This window comes from Gossypium raimondii, chromosome 1, assembly GCF_025698545.1.
Source record: "Gossypium raimondii isolate GPD5lz chromosome 1, ASM2569854v1, whole genome shotgun sequence".
In the NCBI taxonomy this organism is placed as follows: domain Eukaryota; kingdom Viridiplantae; phylum Streptophyta; class Magnoliopsida; order Malvales; family Malvaceae; genus Gossypium; species Gossypium raimondii.
In genome coordinates this window covers 10,175,683-10,191,374 of record NC_068565.1, presented here as the reverse complement: position 1 = coordinate 10,191,374, position 15,692 = coordinate 10,175,683, and the positions used below count along the sequence as shown (strand labels likewise).

Here is a 15,692-nt window from a genome sequence, read left to right as displayed (position 1 = left end):
TTAATTTAGGTATGCCATTTATACAAGTTTATATGAGGTTCGATTATGCAAATATGCATATATCTATGTTCTATAATAAGTTTAAGTATGAAATTTATATATGTATAAGGGAGGTTCGATTATGTATGTATATTCATGTAAAAGTTCTTGAATGGAATTGAAGATATGAAATTATTAGTTTGGAATATCATAAGGTGTTGAATGCATAATATTAGGTAGTAGGCTTTAATGTATTAAGTTATATATATATGTTCGGATGTATAATTAAGTTATTGAGCTGAATTTGATGTCTGAACTTTATATACCTATGTGGATTAAAGATATAGTTTATAAATTATTGAGTTGAATTTTTATGTGGATAATATATACAAATATGAGATACAACTTCTATGAATTGAGATTTTAGGCTCAGTGCCTATCATGTTTATTGCCAGTGAAACATTTCAGACTTTAAGTCTAGAAGGCTTGATGCCGGTGAAACATTTCAGACTTTAAGTCTAGCAGGCTTGATGCCGGTGAAACATTTCAGGCTTTAAGTATAGCAGGCTTGACGCCGGTGAAACATTTCAGACATTATGTCTAGCAGGCTAAGAGCTAGTGTATTGAATCAGGCTTTAAGCCTAGCAGGTTTTGTACTGGTGAATCTGTACATATTATGTGTTTACATGTATCGGATATGTATATGATTTAGTCATATGGATTTAAAGAATATGTATATACATTTGGTTATTGAGTTTGATGAGCATATAAACATTCGTTTATATGTATTTGATGAGTATGAATTTATATATATATATATATATATATTCAATTTTATGAAATTGTTAGGTATATTAGCATTCAGATAGATGTATGTGAGAAATCTATATATGCATTTTGGTAAGTATAAATGTATTTGGTTATACTCATTTGATGTATATATATATATATATTCAATTATAAAATGTGTTAAGTATATAAATATGCGTTCAATTACACACATATGAAGTGTATATGCATTCGGTTTTAGGTATTTGATAATGATGTATGCATTTGTTTATATGTAAATGATATATAAAAGTATTCGGTTGTAAATTTTTTATGAGTATTTAAATATACAATATGTGGTATTTGCGATTTCAATAAGTTTAATTATGAATTTATATGATTCTTCTTTTATATATATTTTAGTTATGCTATAGACTTGCTAAGCTATGTAAGCTTACTTTGTTTGTTTACGCCTATCTGTTTTATAGATCAAAAAAAAAAAAAATCAAGCTTCAAGCTTAGGGATCGTCAGCAAGTTCATCACCCTATCTATTATCTTGGTATTTAAAATATTTAAATTCTAACTATGGCATGTACAGACTAGATAAATGTTTTGAAGGTCGTACTTTGTTGTATTGTATATGAATATAATAACCATATTAAAATGGTTTATTTCCTTATGGATTTGCTAGTTTGTAATGTCTTTACTAGTTGGATTATAATGTCTTTGTTTATTAAAATGGTTAGAAGAGAAGTTTAACATTTTGCATATTTAATATTAGACTAAGTTTATTATATTTAAATAATATATATAATGTACATGTATTGATTTTGAGATGGTTTTGTTTTGTTCAGTAATGCCTCGTAACCCTAATTCGGCGATGAATACGGGTTAGGGGTGTTACATGTGTTTTGTGCGAGACGGATTGTATCATTCCCAACTTCCTACTAGCCGACCTTCTCCGCTATTCTCCTATCTCGAATTGCGTCGAGTGTGGGTTCAAACGACAAGAACTAAACACAGAACCAAAAACAATTTATTACTCTCAGTAAGAAAGTAATTCCTTGATAGAAACCGTTAGAAATTATTATTCCTAGAAAATAGAATTCATTCTAAGAAAATAAATTTCTACTACTTTCTGACAGAATAACAATATATGAAACTTTTATATAAAATCTATTTATAAGGAGAGATAACGAGGATCTTATTTGAATAAGTATAACACAAGTAATATTTATTTAATAGAAAACACTTTTCCAGACAAACTGAAAGAGGAGCGAGTGGCACACCTAGTAAATGTTACTAAGGTTGTCACTCCTTCATATTCGCGATAATATTGAGTCAATTATATGTGCTTTTGACCCAACAATTTATGATTTAATCTAACCCAATATTTGTTTTCTATTTCTAAAATACATATTATTTACTTAATTAAATTAATTAATTAAATTAACTAAATTAATTTCTCAATTAAATGATTTTTCAACCCAATTCTAATTCGTTAAAATTATGACGACTTTATCATAAAAGAATCTATGAGGAAATATATTTAATTTTCATAATTCAACGAATTCTTAATAACTAATTAATTTAATTCCATTTTGAACTTCAATTATTTAATTAAATAATAATTTAAAAACCTTAAACTAATTTCCAAGCCATTCTATATTTAGTGAGAAAACGCGTTCATTTGTGAATGCGACCCATTTCTCTAACTTCATCGTTTCCATACATTTCTATTTATTTGGTTCTATATGCAATCATTTCTGGTTTTAGCGAGCTAGTGGAGGGGCCAATTGCACATATGTAATTAGGACTCTAATAATTTATAATTAAGTTCCATCTTTTCGCTTATTAATTATAAACTTATTTAGTCACGAAGTCATTTCACTATATTATCGTGACTGAGCTCTTCCTAATTATGTACTACTACGAAAGCTAGTTAATCAGTGCTCGTCCAATAACCTTATGATGAGTGTGCTACCTTCATAGGATATCCTTAATCTCTTTGGAATAAATTTGTTCTCTTAATATGATCCTATTTTATCTCATGATAACCAATATATTTTCCTATATAAAAAGTCAATTACTATCAAATAGTAATTAAGTCATTTATCATAAAGACAAACGACCCGTGATCACGTTTACTTTCATTTATCATGTAATGCTGATGGGAAGATATCATTTACCCATTAGTTAGGTTATGAATTCTATTATTGTGAATGATGTTATATACTACAAAAGTCGTATACCCAACGCACCAACTTTCGATTCCTTATCTATTTAAACTCGGACTTTTACTTACATCAAAATATACGAGTCAGGCATACATAGTCCATCATCCACTCAAGATTAAGGTATGTCACACTATGAATGTCAGAAGTGAATAAATCCATAAACAGATCTAGGATCTTTTTACTTGGGTCATGTTTGATGTTCAGTTAGTCACATCTATGACTCTATCTTTTAGGAGTTATCCGCTCCAATGCTCAAGACAAAGCATCTCCCCAATTGGACATGATAGACGACATATTAGTCTTTCAATCAATTTTCTCATTTCCGATTAGATTAAGGACATATTTAGGTTCATTTACTAATACAAGCTGTCTTTTTGTATTATGATTCAACCTTGTAATACCGCTTAGTATTAGTTAACATTAGATAACCAACGAACCAATATTTGTTTCCTTGTTGCTTTGCATGCAAAAACATTGAGGACAATATACAAAAGATATTAATGTAATTAATGAATATTAATATTAAATCAATTTGTTTGAAAAATACAAGTATACATAGACAAAAATACTATACAAAGGGCACCGAATCCAACACCTTCTATAAAAATATGTTACAGGCCCGTTTTTAGTGAAATCACCCGACGTAAAAATATTTATTTTATTATTATTTTAATGTCTACAACATGTTAGTATTACTGTATAAAAATTTCGTTAAGAAATTTTACCGGTTGAATGCTTCATTTGATAAAAAGGACTAAATCACATAAAGTGCAAAACTTGAGTTCTATAAGTTAAAGGTATCAAATGACTATGAAATTAATTAGTAAAAGGGTTTATGTGGTAAATAAACCATTTTTATTTTGAGTGGACAAATATGGACATTAGTTATGAAATTTTAAAGGTTATAAGTAAGGCTAAATTAGTAAATAAGTTAATAAGTAAATTAAAAACAAAATAAAATAATGGTGTCATCTTCCTTAATGTGAAACACTACCGAAATTGAAGGATAGGAAGCCATAGCTAGGGCGAAGCATTCAGCCAACCTTGGTGTGTGTATGTAAGTCATTTTTCGTCCCGTTTTTAATGATTTCTATGTTTTCAGTATCGTTGTAGCTTAATCTAGCTAGCCCAAGGACTAATTTATAAAATTGTTAAAAGATTAGAGTTTTGCCATGAATGAACATAGGTTGCTTTTGATTTTTGATGGAAGAAAATGGATAGTTGTTGTTAGATAAATAACTTTTGTTAAGTATTTTTGATAAAATTGTCAAATAGTGATTAAATCGAAAAATAGAAAATATTCATGGTGAAATTGTGAAATAAATGAAATATAGGGGTTGCTAAGCCCTGTATGAAATTCGACTATGGTGGGTTAATGGAAAATTTCATGAATTTTCATTTTATGAGCCAGGGACTAAATTGAAATGAAATCAAAATTATAGGGGAAAAACATAATTTTACTACTGATTGGCAATACTATATGGTGAATAATTAATAAAATAAAATAATTAATACAAGATATGTTATATGGCGAGGTGGTCTGAGTAAAATAATAAAAATATATAATATTAGGGTATAAAAATAAAATTAATTATAAAAGCATCAAGAGACGTCAAGAGTGAAGGATTTGATAAGGTGAGTTTTACATAATTTTAGGTTTAAATTTTTTGCTCCATTGGATTTGGATCTTACTTGAATTCAATTTATAAATACTTTTAGATATATTTAAATTATATAAAATAAATTATAGATTGGACGAAAAAGAATTCGCTAAAATCTATATATATATTTGAAAAGTATAATTAAATGGGAAGTGAAATAATTAAGAGCATGCTACTTGGTAATAATGAGGCAGGTTTAAGGTTGATGAATTTGACAGTACTTCAATTGTATGACAATCTCTTCAACAATACCATGTTGTCGTCTCTCGGTAGACTCTCAAATCTAAAGACTTTGTCTTTAGGAAGCTCCAATTTGGAAGGAACGATAGATATTAAAGGTAAAATTATTAACCTGTTTCTCCTTATTCAACGACGTCTATATATACTAATAATCTTTATTTTAATAGTACTATTTTTCAATTTTTGATTCTCCTTAAAACTAGATGGATTAAGCAATTTGGAGGACCTGTATATGAGTTGCTATAATTCATAATGATTGGCAATACTATGATTAGGAAGTTGAGAAGGGATCAAGAGGTTCGAAATGCTCGAGATCAACAACGTGACATTATTCTAGACACGATCAACAAAAATTTAGAACGTCTAAGTACAAAAATTGAGCGTCAGAATTGTAATTGAGGAGATAAGATTGATCAACTTTGGTTAATAATGTTAACCAAATAATGCTCGACGTGTCTCTCGTGTAAATGATGAAACTTTGGTTAATAATGATAGACAACATTTTTTAGCCAAACCAAAGTTCAACATTCCACCATTTCGAGGGAAGTATGATCCCGAAGCATATTGTGAGTGGGAATAAAAAATTAAACTTATGCTTCATTACTATAAATGCCGGGAAGAGGAAAAAGTCCAATTGGCGACCCTTGAATTTTCAGATTATGCGTTGAGTTGGTATATTCAACTTGAAATTGATCATCAAAGAAACTGCAAAAGGGTAATTGAAACATGGGACGAGTTGAAGCAAGTGATGCGAAAGCGTTATGTTCCTTCTCATCACTATAGAGAAGTCTCAACGAGACTTCAACGCCTTTTTCAAGGTAAGGAGATGGAGATGCTTATGCAAAGAGCAAATATACAAGAGGATGAAGAAAATACCATGGTGCGATTTGTAGATGGCTTGAACGTTTTGATAGCCAATGCTCTTAATCTTCAAACCTATATTGATCTTGAGGAGATGGTACACAAGGCAATTGAGATTGAGAAACAATTTTAGCAACATCAATCTTGTCCTTGGCCATCACACTATTATCGAGGAACAAGTTCTAATTCTATTTTCAAGAATTTAAAACCTTCTTATGCTATTAATAAGTTGCTGCCAAAACATGCTGAGACGAAACCTTTTGAGTTGAAAAGCAGGGCTCCTACTAAACCTTTTGAGTTGAAAAGCGGGGCTCCTACAAAACATTTTTCTACATCTTTCAAGCAGCTTATTTCTACTGATTTATCACTAAAACAACAAAGAGCTCATAACATTGAATGTTTTACGTGTAAAGGGCGTAGACACTATAGTCATGATTGTTCCCACATGAGACTTTTGTTTATTAAAAAAGATGACGAACTTTGTGAACCGAAAAAAATGATAATGAGAATTCTTTCCTTGAATCTATAGAGTTAGATGAAATAGAAATGTCATCATGTTCTCCTACTGAGATATATTGTACTGAATTGAATATTCATAATACTTGTGAGGGGGATATGGGAAGTGAGGAAAAATCATGTGAAAAGACAGAGAGAAAAGAGACCTTTAATGATAAAAGTCTACTTAATGATCCAAATTTGGTGAGTGAAAATCTATATGAGGTAAAATTGGAGAGTTCTCAAGTGGAAAAAGAAAATGAAAAGCAAGAAAATATTCATACAAAAGTGAGGAATGATTATGTTTTAACTAACTCTAACTTAAATTTGTTTAGTGGTGTTTCTTTGTTACAAGATTTCAAGGATCCATTTATGGACTCTCAATCATATTACTCTACCATTGATAGGCAATTTTACTTGTGGGGAAGAGGTAAGTTGAACATTGATAATTCCCCACAGGTACTAGAAGGTAAGAAAAGTAATGATGCATCAGAAATTGAAATATGTTGGCACACCTTGAATGTTTTTGATAAGTATGCTACTGATTTTATTTTTCCCTACGACATACTTTCTCAATTGTCAAGTTTCAATGAACAATAGTCTGACAGTTCAATTGATTTTATGGGTTTATCCAGGTATTTAAAGTTTACTTTTGTTGCATTCGACAAGTTTATTAAAGAACCTCATGCATTTGATCTTGCAACAAAATTTTCTACTTTAAACTCTAAATATGAATTTTTACATGATAATATTAAACTACTTGATTTTTATAATTATGTGAAATTCTTGACTCATTGTTGGAAATTCTTATGGATGAACATGCATATTAAAAGAAAGTAAGTTATTTTTTACTTTAACACTCATGTGCCTAATATTTCTTTCTCTAGTGTTGATGGTTTGTTTTTGAAGGAGAGATACTTGATCCATGCTAATTTGAGATATCAAAATCATATTTTTGGTCCTGGAGATAGTTTTGGCGCCCAAGAAAGCTTAGGTAAGTATTTTATTCATTTTATTTATTCTAATCCCTTTTCTTTCTATGTAACTAAAGATTTAGGGACGAATCTTCTTGAGGAAGGGGGGAATGATGCGAGTCTCAAGGCACAGTTTCAGACCCATGAATGTGATGAACTCACACTACCTCTAGGCCCAACAACAGTATCAAAGGCTAAGAAAATCAAATCAAGATGTGATCAAAGACAAGATTCGATGACAAATCTTTTTGAGGAAAGGGAGAATGATATATACACAGATGGAGTGAAATTTATTAAATTCCAATTACCAAAGCAGTCAATTTTCAAGCTTGTGAAATCACCATTCTTGTGAGGACTTTTTGGATGGGATCCTAGCATTTCTGGGTTGAGATGTCATCATGGCATTTTAAGATCTATGTCTTAGCTTTGAATCACTCAATTTTGAGTTCGGAAGCTCAAGTTATGACCATTTTAGTGAAGACTACGCAAACAGAATTTTTGAACGGGATTATGACGGGAATTACGCATTTTAGGCTTTTAATTTAAGGGTCTGTTTGATAGGCAGTAAAATATTTTCCGTAAAATGATTTCTGGAAAATATTTTACTTTTTTGTAAAATGATTTACTGGAAAACATTTTCTGGTGTTTGATTGAATCTGTAAAATATTTTCATTGTTTGATGATTTCGAAAATATTTTTCGGAAAAGTTGTTTTTTACATATATTGCAATGATTTATTTATAATAATACTCAATAATAAGCTACAATATTGATCGTTATAAATTGAAAAAATATTATCCACAATGAGTACTAGTAAGAATATTGAATAATTATAAATTGCTTGAAACCATAATGAGTACTAGAAATAATATTATACAAATACATAATTAGTAGTACACCACATAGTAACAACATTGTCCAAGTGCATAATATTACACCACATAAAAGTATCAATATCTTCAACCCTAAACCAACTACCAATGAACTAACAAAACGAGACTGAATTAGGAGTTGACAAAAGTCTAAACATGACAGTCTCAGAAATTTTTCCAACTATAATCATTCTTATAGAAGAACTACAATAATCTGTATTAGTATTTGACGATTATTAGAATGACAGCTCCTTCCACTCCAAAGGAAGCAATGTGTAAGAATCAAGAAACCTTCCATAAAAGATATATCAGATAACAAAGCAATGTTCTAAAAACGGGCATATCAAATTAAAAAACAAGATTAACCAAATCTATTGGGAATTTGAAATTACTATTTATAACCTTGACAAGATAATATGTTCATAAACATGATTCATCAGGATCATCATTTAAAAAAGACATGAACAACCTCCATACATTGCAACAGATTGTTCATGTTTATACAAAACATGCTCATGAACTTCAAACAAATGAAATAGAAAACTTATATTAGTAAGAACACATAAAAAAATGAATCAAATTATGGACCCCAAGGCAATATACAACTCTTTGAAAAATAAAATAGTAATGCTAGAAACATAGTCTATTTATTGTAGAAAGCCAAAAAGAACTCAATTTGCTCCAAAGGAAAATATCAGCACTGCATGCAATTCTATATCATAAAAACTTTAAACCAAGATCGAAACAGATGCATTCTTCACTAAATTTACAATCTTTCATTTGTAAATTTGTTTAATGAACTTATTGAAACCTTTAATGTAATGTAATGTAACGCAGGTTCTTTATGGGCATAAATGTACTAATGGCTCACCCACCTAAAGCCTGCATATTGATATTTGTCCATGTTTACAACAGCTACACAGACTTGAGTGCTCTGCCAAGAATTAGGACAACTAGAGAACCCATTAAAATTAGTTCTTCCATTTAACAATCACTTAAACCCTATTACTTGCATTAGAAAAAACATTCTTCACTCAAAGGAAAAGGCAATGAGAGATGGATAACAAATGAGTTTTTTTTTTTATAAACACATCTAAAAATCACCCCTTTTTGGCACAAACTCAAACAAAGGTATAGTTTCAGCATACAAAGGCAAATGCATGTGAAGATAAAAAGTTAGGGTTTTTATTGAAGCTTTTGAAAGACGGAGACACCTAAATTGATTTTGTGATTGTAATTTAAAGGTCCATAATTTAGCCTCGACTAGCCCAGTTCCGGATTTGCCAACTTGTACCAAAGTTTCTTAAGGAAATCAAATGCATCTCTTTCCTTCTAAGGTTCTGAAATTTTACAAGTTTATTGACAGACAAATCTCTAAAATGCAACTAGACAGTAAAATCAGACTCAAGTGATAAAAAAAATGCCAAAGATGAAAGTCTCAAGACACGACAAAGTTGAAGCCTTTAAAATCACCAGGTTGGATGTTTTGCCAGAATCAATCAACTGACCTTACGAATATCATACTTCTCCAGGGTCATTTGTTCAATATACCACACGATTGCACAATGAAAACAACATTCATCAAGACGCACAATAAAACCTTGCAGATGGAGAATCAAATGAGATATTCCAGATAAGGAATCTTTCTAAATGACTTAGAGATAAAGAATAAGTGATATTTCAGAAATATATCCAACCATAATCCATTCATTCATTCATTCTTACAGAAGAACCACAATTTTCCTTTCCATTTTACAGGCAGAGATGAAGAAGCCAAACATTTTCTTTCTCTTAAAAAGAATCATTCTTAGTAGCGAAAATTGAAAGAGAAGACATAACTATCTCTTTGCTAACTGATTTGGCTATGAAAGTATCCAAATTACCCATTTTCCAGTTAACCCAGAAACTGATTTGCAAAAAACATTTGCAGAAAACTACCCATTTGCAGAAAACACATCTACTACAAAAACTTGCAATAAAACTTGCAGAAATCAACAGATTCCCTAACATAGAGCTTGCAATTTTACCTTCGATAAACCAGCAGAGGTGAACCGGCACGCTAACGAGGCAAGCAAAGAGAAGAGGTGAACTAGCAGAGAAGATGAGGCAGAGATGATGATGCTGCAATCGATAGGGTGAAGAGAGGAGCTGTGGAAAGGGTGAAGAGAGGAACAGTGGAAAGGGTGAAGAGAGGAGCTGTGGGACTGGTTTCAAGGGTGAATAGATGAGCTGTGGAAAATGTCTTACCGATCTCTAAGGGGTAAGACATTTTCCGGAAGGATGAGAGGATTTTACCCGTGTTGCGGAATTGATTTTCCAAAAGGAAAATATTTTCCTCCAATCAAACACTGGAAAATGGGGAAAATCAATTCCGGAAAATATTTTCCCCTATCAAACAGACCCTAAGTTTAAATGATATTGGGTTCGGCTTTTAGGCTTAATTTTTATTATATATAAGTCTAATATTGTATTTATCAGCTGTTATTATTTTATTATTATTTTATTTCAAATTTTTTATAATTATTAAGTATTTTAAGTTATTAAGGAGTTTTATGTTAACAAAAAAGTTTAGTTTAAAACTATCTCTTGTTTAGATTAAATTAGAGTTCTAGTATACTTAGAAGTTTTATTTAGATTTATTTAGCTAGCCTATATTTAGGCTTTTGCATTGTACACAATTCATTATTATTCTATTTCTCTTTTGAGTTAATAAATTCTCTCTGGGTTTTTTCTTTTCAAGAATTTCTCTTGAGTTTCTTTTAGAAGAGTTTTAATAATCTTTTTAGATTGTGGGGATCATCTTCAAACTTTTTTTGCCAAAGTTTCTATCTTGGAGGAGAAATTAGAGCCGCTTGAAGGGGGTTGTGGATTCTTCGTGTTTTCAAGGCTTCTTAGAACTTCTACACGCCACATTTTATCTTTCCTCAAAAAGATTTGTCCTCGAATCTTGTCTTTGATCAAATCCTGATTTGATTTGCTTAGCCTTTGACACTATTGTTGGGCATTAAGTTAGTGTGAGTCCATCACATTCATGAGTCTGAAATTGTGCCTTGAGACTCGCATCACAAATGACATATCATTAGGGTTTACATGATTTGGGTGCTGGTCTTGAACGTCCTACCGATGGTTGAGGTCTGGCATGTATTACGGATACTCCACAGCTCGTGTGAGTAGCATCGTGTAGCTACGTTTCGACCCACAGCTTGTGTGAGCAGACCTATTTTCACAGCTCGTGTGAGCATACATGTACAAGAATTGACGGATTATAGTTATATGAGTTAGCATACGATGTGTGAGCAGACCTATTTTCACAGCTCGTGTGAGTATACATGTACAAGAATTGACAGATTATAGTTATATGAGTTAGCATACTATGTGTTAGCTATCCCAGGTATCCAACGGTATTCTAAATGTTTTAACGGGCATGATCTGAAAGAAAGTGGTAAGAGTTTGATACAAACTAAGACATGAACACATGTGATTTGCATTGAATTGGTGATACATGGTATAATGAAAGTTGAGATGGATGGTATATGCTTATGATACATGATTAAATGTTGTGATCATCCATGATTAAATTACTTATGTTATATACTTATATGGCTAACATGTTTGGTGTAAATGCTTAGACTTTGGCCAAGTTGTGGTTCGATTATACCATGTTTAACTTACTTGTTATATGATGAAATGGTAAGTTGAGTTTTACATTATACAAACTTACTAAGCATTTATGCTTACTCTGTGTTATTTTTCGTGTTTTAAGTGAATCGAAAGCTCGTTCGGGTTGAAAGCTTGTCGGAGTTATATCACATTATCCATCAGCTAAATCGATAGATTTTGGTATTACTAGTTTTGATTATAATGGCATGTATAGGTGTTTTTGTTTGATGAATTAGCCATTTGTTTTTGGCTTGTGTTTATGGCATTTTGAATGATGATATGGTGTTAAGTTGGCATGTATATATTTGGCCTTGTATTGGCTATTATTTTGTGTTTGTGGTAATTAGATGATGGAGGTTAAAATGGTAGTTAAAAATGTATGTTATAAGTTGTCCTTTGACAAGTTTGAATGTGGTAATTTGATATGTTGTTTATAGATGACATATGTGCCTAATTGTGCTAATGACTTAGTTGATGGATAGTAAATGTTCATTTTGGTATGAAAAATGTAGTTGGTATATACAGCTTATGATGCTAAATGTAAAATGGTAAATTTGGTACTTGTGAATGTGAATTTGATATGTGAACAAAGTGGTAAGTTTTGGTTAAATTATGCATATGGTTATACATGTTTTAATGTTGTGATTGAGGTGCCTTTGGGTATATTGGTTGAATGTTTATGTACCTTATTGGGATAGCTTGATTATGCAGGTTTTTAGTGCATTTTGAAGGCTTGTTTATATGTGGAAATTTGGTTGTAGGTATGTGCTTGAATGGGTGAGAAAAATTGCTTGGAAATGACCTATTTTTCGTCCACACGGCCAGAGAACGGGCGTGTGTCTCAGCCATATGTGACACACGGCTAGGCGACATAGTCGTGTTTTCCCTGTAGCTTATAAATGTTTGCAAGTCAGGCTGTTACACAGCCCAGCACACGGTCTAACACATGGTCGTGTGAAGTCATTTCGAATGATACACGGCCTGACACATGGGCTTGTGGCTTGACCGTGTGAACCAAGTCAGAGAGTTACACGGGCACGGACATGGGCTGGGATTAGAGGTGCTCATGGGTTGGGTGACCCAGCCCGGCCCGACGGTCCGCCTGAAATATGAGAGGGTTCGGGTAAAAATATAAGCTCAAAATATGGGTTTGGGCAAAAAAACGAGGTCGGTTTAGAAAACGGGCCGGGCCTCGGGCACCACTTTTTTGCCCCGGGCTCAGCCTGAGTATATAATAAATATATTTTTTTAAATTTTAAAATATTTTTTTATTTTTTATTTTTAAATTAAATTTTTGGTGTTTATTAAAAAATGGGTCGGGCCGGCAGGACTCGGCCTTAGGAAATTTTTCCCGGGCCGGGCCTGGACAAAATTTCAGGCCCATATTTCGTCCTAGGCCAAAATTTTTTTATGGGCCCGGTCCGTCCCGGCCTATGAGCACTTCTAGCTGGGACACGACCGTGTGTCCCTACTTCGAATGTCCTCACTGCCTGAGACACGGGCATGTGTCTCATCCGTGTGAGTCACACAGCCTGGCCACACGGCCGTGTGACCCCTGCAGTTTGAAAATTTTCAACTTCTTCCGAAAAATTCTATATGTTTCCAATTTAGTCCCGATTTGTTTCTAATGTGTTTTTAAGGTTTCGAGGGCTCGAATAAGGGACAATATGTATGTCTTTGGTTGGTTTTGCTATGATTGAAGATGTGAATTAAATGCTTTAAATATTTTATTGTTTTGAATTGAAATCTCCGGTAATGCTTTGTAACCCTATTCCGGTGACGGATACAGGTTAGAGATGTTACAAAATACATATAAGTATTTTGGATCATTTTATAATCTTCATTCAACTATTATTCACTGAGTTAAATTTACCACATATGTTCAAATAATTTCAATTCATATAATGAACAATTCCATAGAATTTTATATGCTTTCAACATTCTAAATCTTTTAAGAATTTTAATATAAACTTCACTATATTGTGATTTATATAAGTTGTAACAACAATCATAAGACGTTTGTCAAATCTTTAATGAATTGTCAAACTAATAAGATATCTAAAAGTTATTTTCTTCTATCACAAAAGAGTATCTTTCATAATCAATGCTAAGACTTAGCGAAAAACTTCATTTTTCTTATTTCGTCTTCGTAAAACTACTTCATTGTATCATCGTTGGCTTTATACCTTTAGATATTTGGACTACTAGTTCAGAAACTTCACGAATTTAATTCTACTTGAATTGCGTCTTTTCATTTTGGCCAATCTTATTGCAATAATATTAGTTTGTTTCAGTATCAAATAAGATAAATATTTTCTATCTATAAGGATAATATTCATTACTACATTCTCATATCCTTCCTCAGATAATATTAATATAAATAAAATATTTGGACATATGATATATATGTGGCTAATGATACTCATATCACATTAATAACATAAGTTAACTCTACCTTTTCAAGAGTTAACTCTCATTGTTTTTTTTATTATTTATTACTATATTTCCACTTTTAGTCGTCCATGATTATATCCTTTATTTTTTTATGCTTACATTCACTTTGTAAATTGCATTAGATCTAATAGGATGATTTCTAAACGTCTTCAATGATTATTTTATAACCACCATCACAATCATGCTTGAATTTTAATTCAAAATCTATTTGTTTATGTTGTTACCATGATTAGTCTCAAATTATAATATATAATAAAATAAATTAGTAAAATATACCTGGAGATCTTAACATCATCGTCATTACCCTGACTATTATTAGAGGCATTATTACAAGTACTAAAATAACTTTGCTTTATTATAACAATAATTTAATTATTAAATTTTTAATCATTCGAATATCATGTATAATAGAAAAAACTATAATGTAGATGAAATTTTAAAATAATAAAAATTTTCATAAAGAATAAGTTTTTTTTTTTTAATGGAAAAACATACCAAAAACTGGTTATATAAAATTCTTGGCATATGAAACCTAAAATCTTTGATTGCTTGAGCGGTAAAAAATGATAGCCTTACCCCAGTGTGCGAGTTTGACCCTGTCTTTAGGTTGTTTTTCTTTTTCTTTTTTCCGGCAGCAACTGGTTTTGTAACTGTTTTTGACAAAAATCAGTAATAACGCTTTCGTAATCGACTCATTGTGGAAGAAGATGGTAACGCTTATGCTTGGGTTTGAATCCCGAGAAACTTTAGAAGAAAATCATGGAAAAAAATATCTTGATTGGAACCTTACTTAATGATAAAGTATTGGGTGAATTTTTTAAGGAAAAATTATGAAATTAGGCTATTTTTTAAAATTTTTCGGATTAAGTTGATTTTAAAGAGAGATTTTAGATAAAATGCTTTTAACTTGATGCGTTTTCAACTTTGGTCAGATGGTTAAATGTTAGTGTTTTTATTCTTGAGTCTCGGGTTCAATTCATTTACTACTCACATTTGTAATTGCATCATGAAATAAAGAATACAAATGTTTATAGGAGAAAAATCGAACTCAAGACTCGAGAATGTAATTACAACTATCTAACCATAAAAAAATCGAACTCAAGACTTAAGAATAAAAACACTAACATTTAACATTCAACTAAAGTTAAAAGCACATTTAATTAAAAACGTTTTACTATAAAATCTATGAACGGATTTCATACTCTTTCCACAAAATTGACCTCTCCCAGTAAATTTAAAAAAAAATCCTAATCTCAAAATTTTCCCTAAAAACCGGAATATTTAAGGAATTCACCCAAAGAATTTGATAATAAAAATAAATAAAATGTTTTTTTTTTAATTTAAATCATTAAAAAGAAATAAAAGAGTGCCGTTTTACTTTTTATGTGGTTGGAAAGCTTTGGCACTACTCCAACAAGGGGTTCGACGTGGCATAACAAAAACTAGTCGTTACGATTCCTCCTCCTTTATTATTACCTCATCAGCAAAAAT

The 15,692-nt window shown here is 31.2% G+C and overlaps 1 non-coding gene across 1 annotated transcript; it reads right to left on the bottom strand.

Annotated features, from left to right (window-relative positions):
* Positions 1-8,911: 8,911 nt before the first annotated feature.
* On the bottom strand, positions 8,912-9,017 carry LOC128033394 (small nucleolar RNA snoR103). Its single transcript, XR_008189538.1, has one exon. It is a non-coding gene; the product is annotated as a small nucleolar RNA snoR103 (small nucleolar RNA).
* Between the last annotated feature and the right edge of the window lie 6,675 nt (positions 9,018-15,692).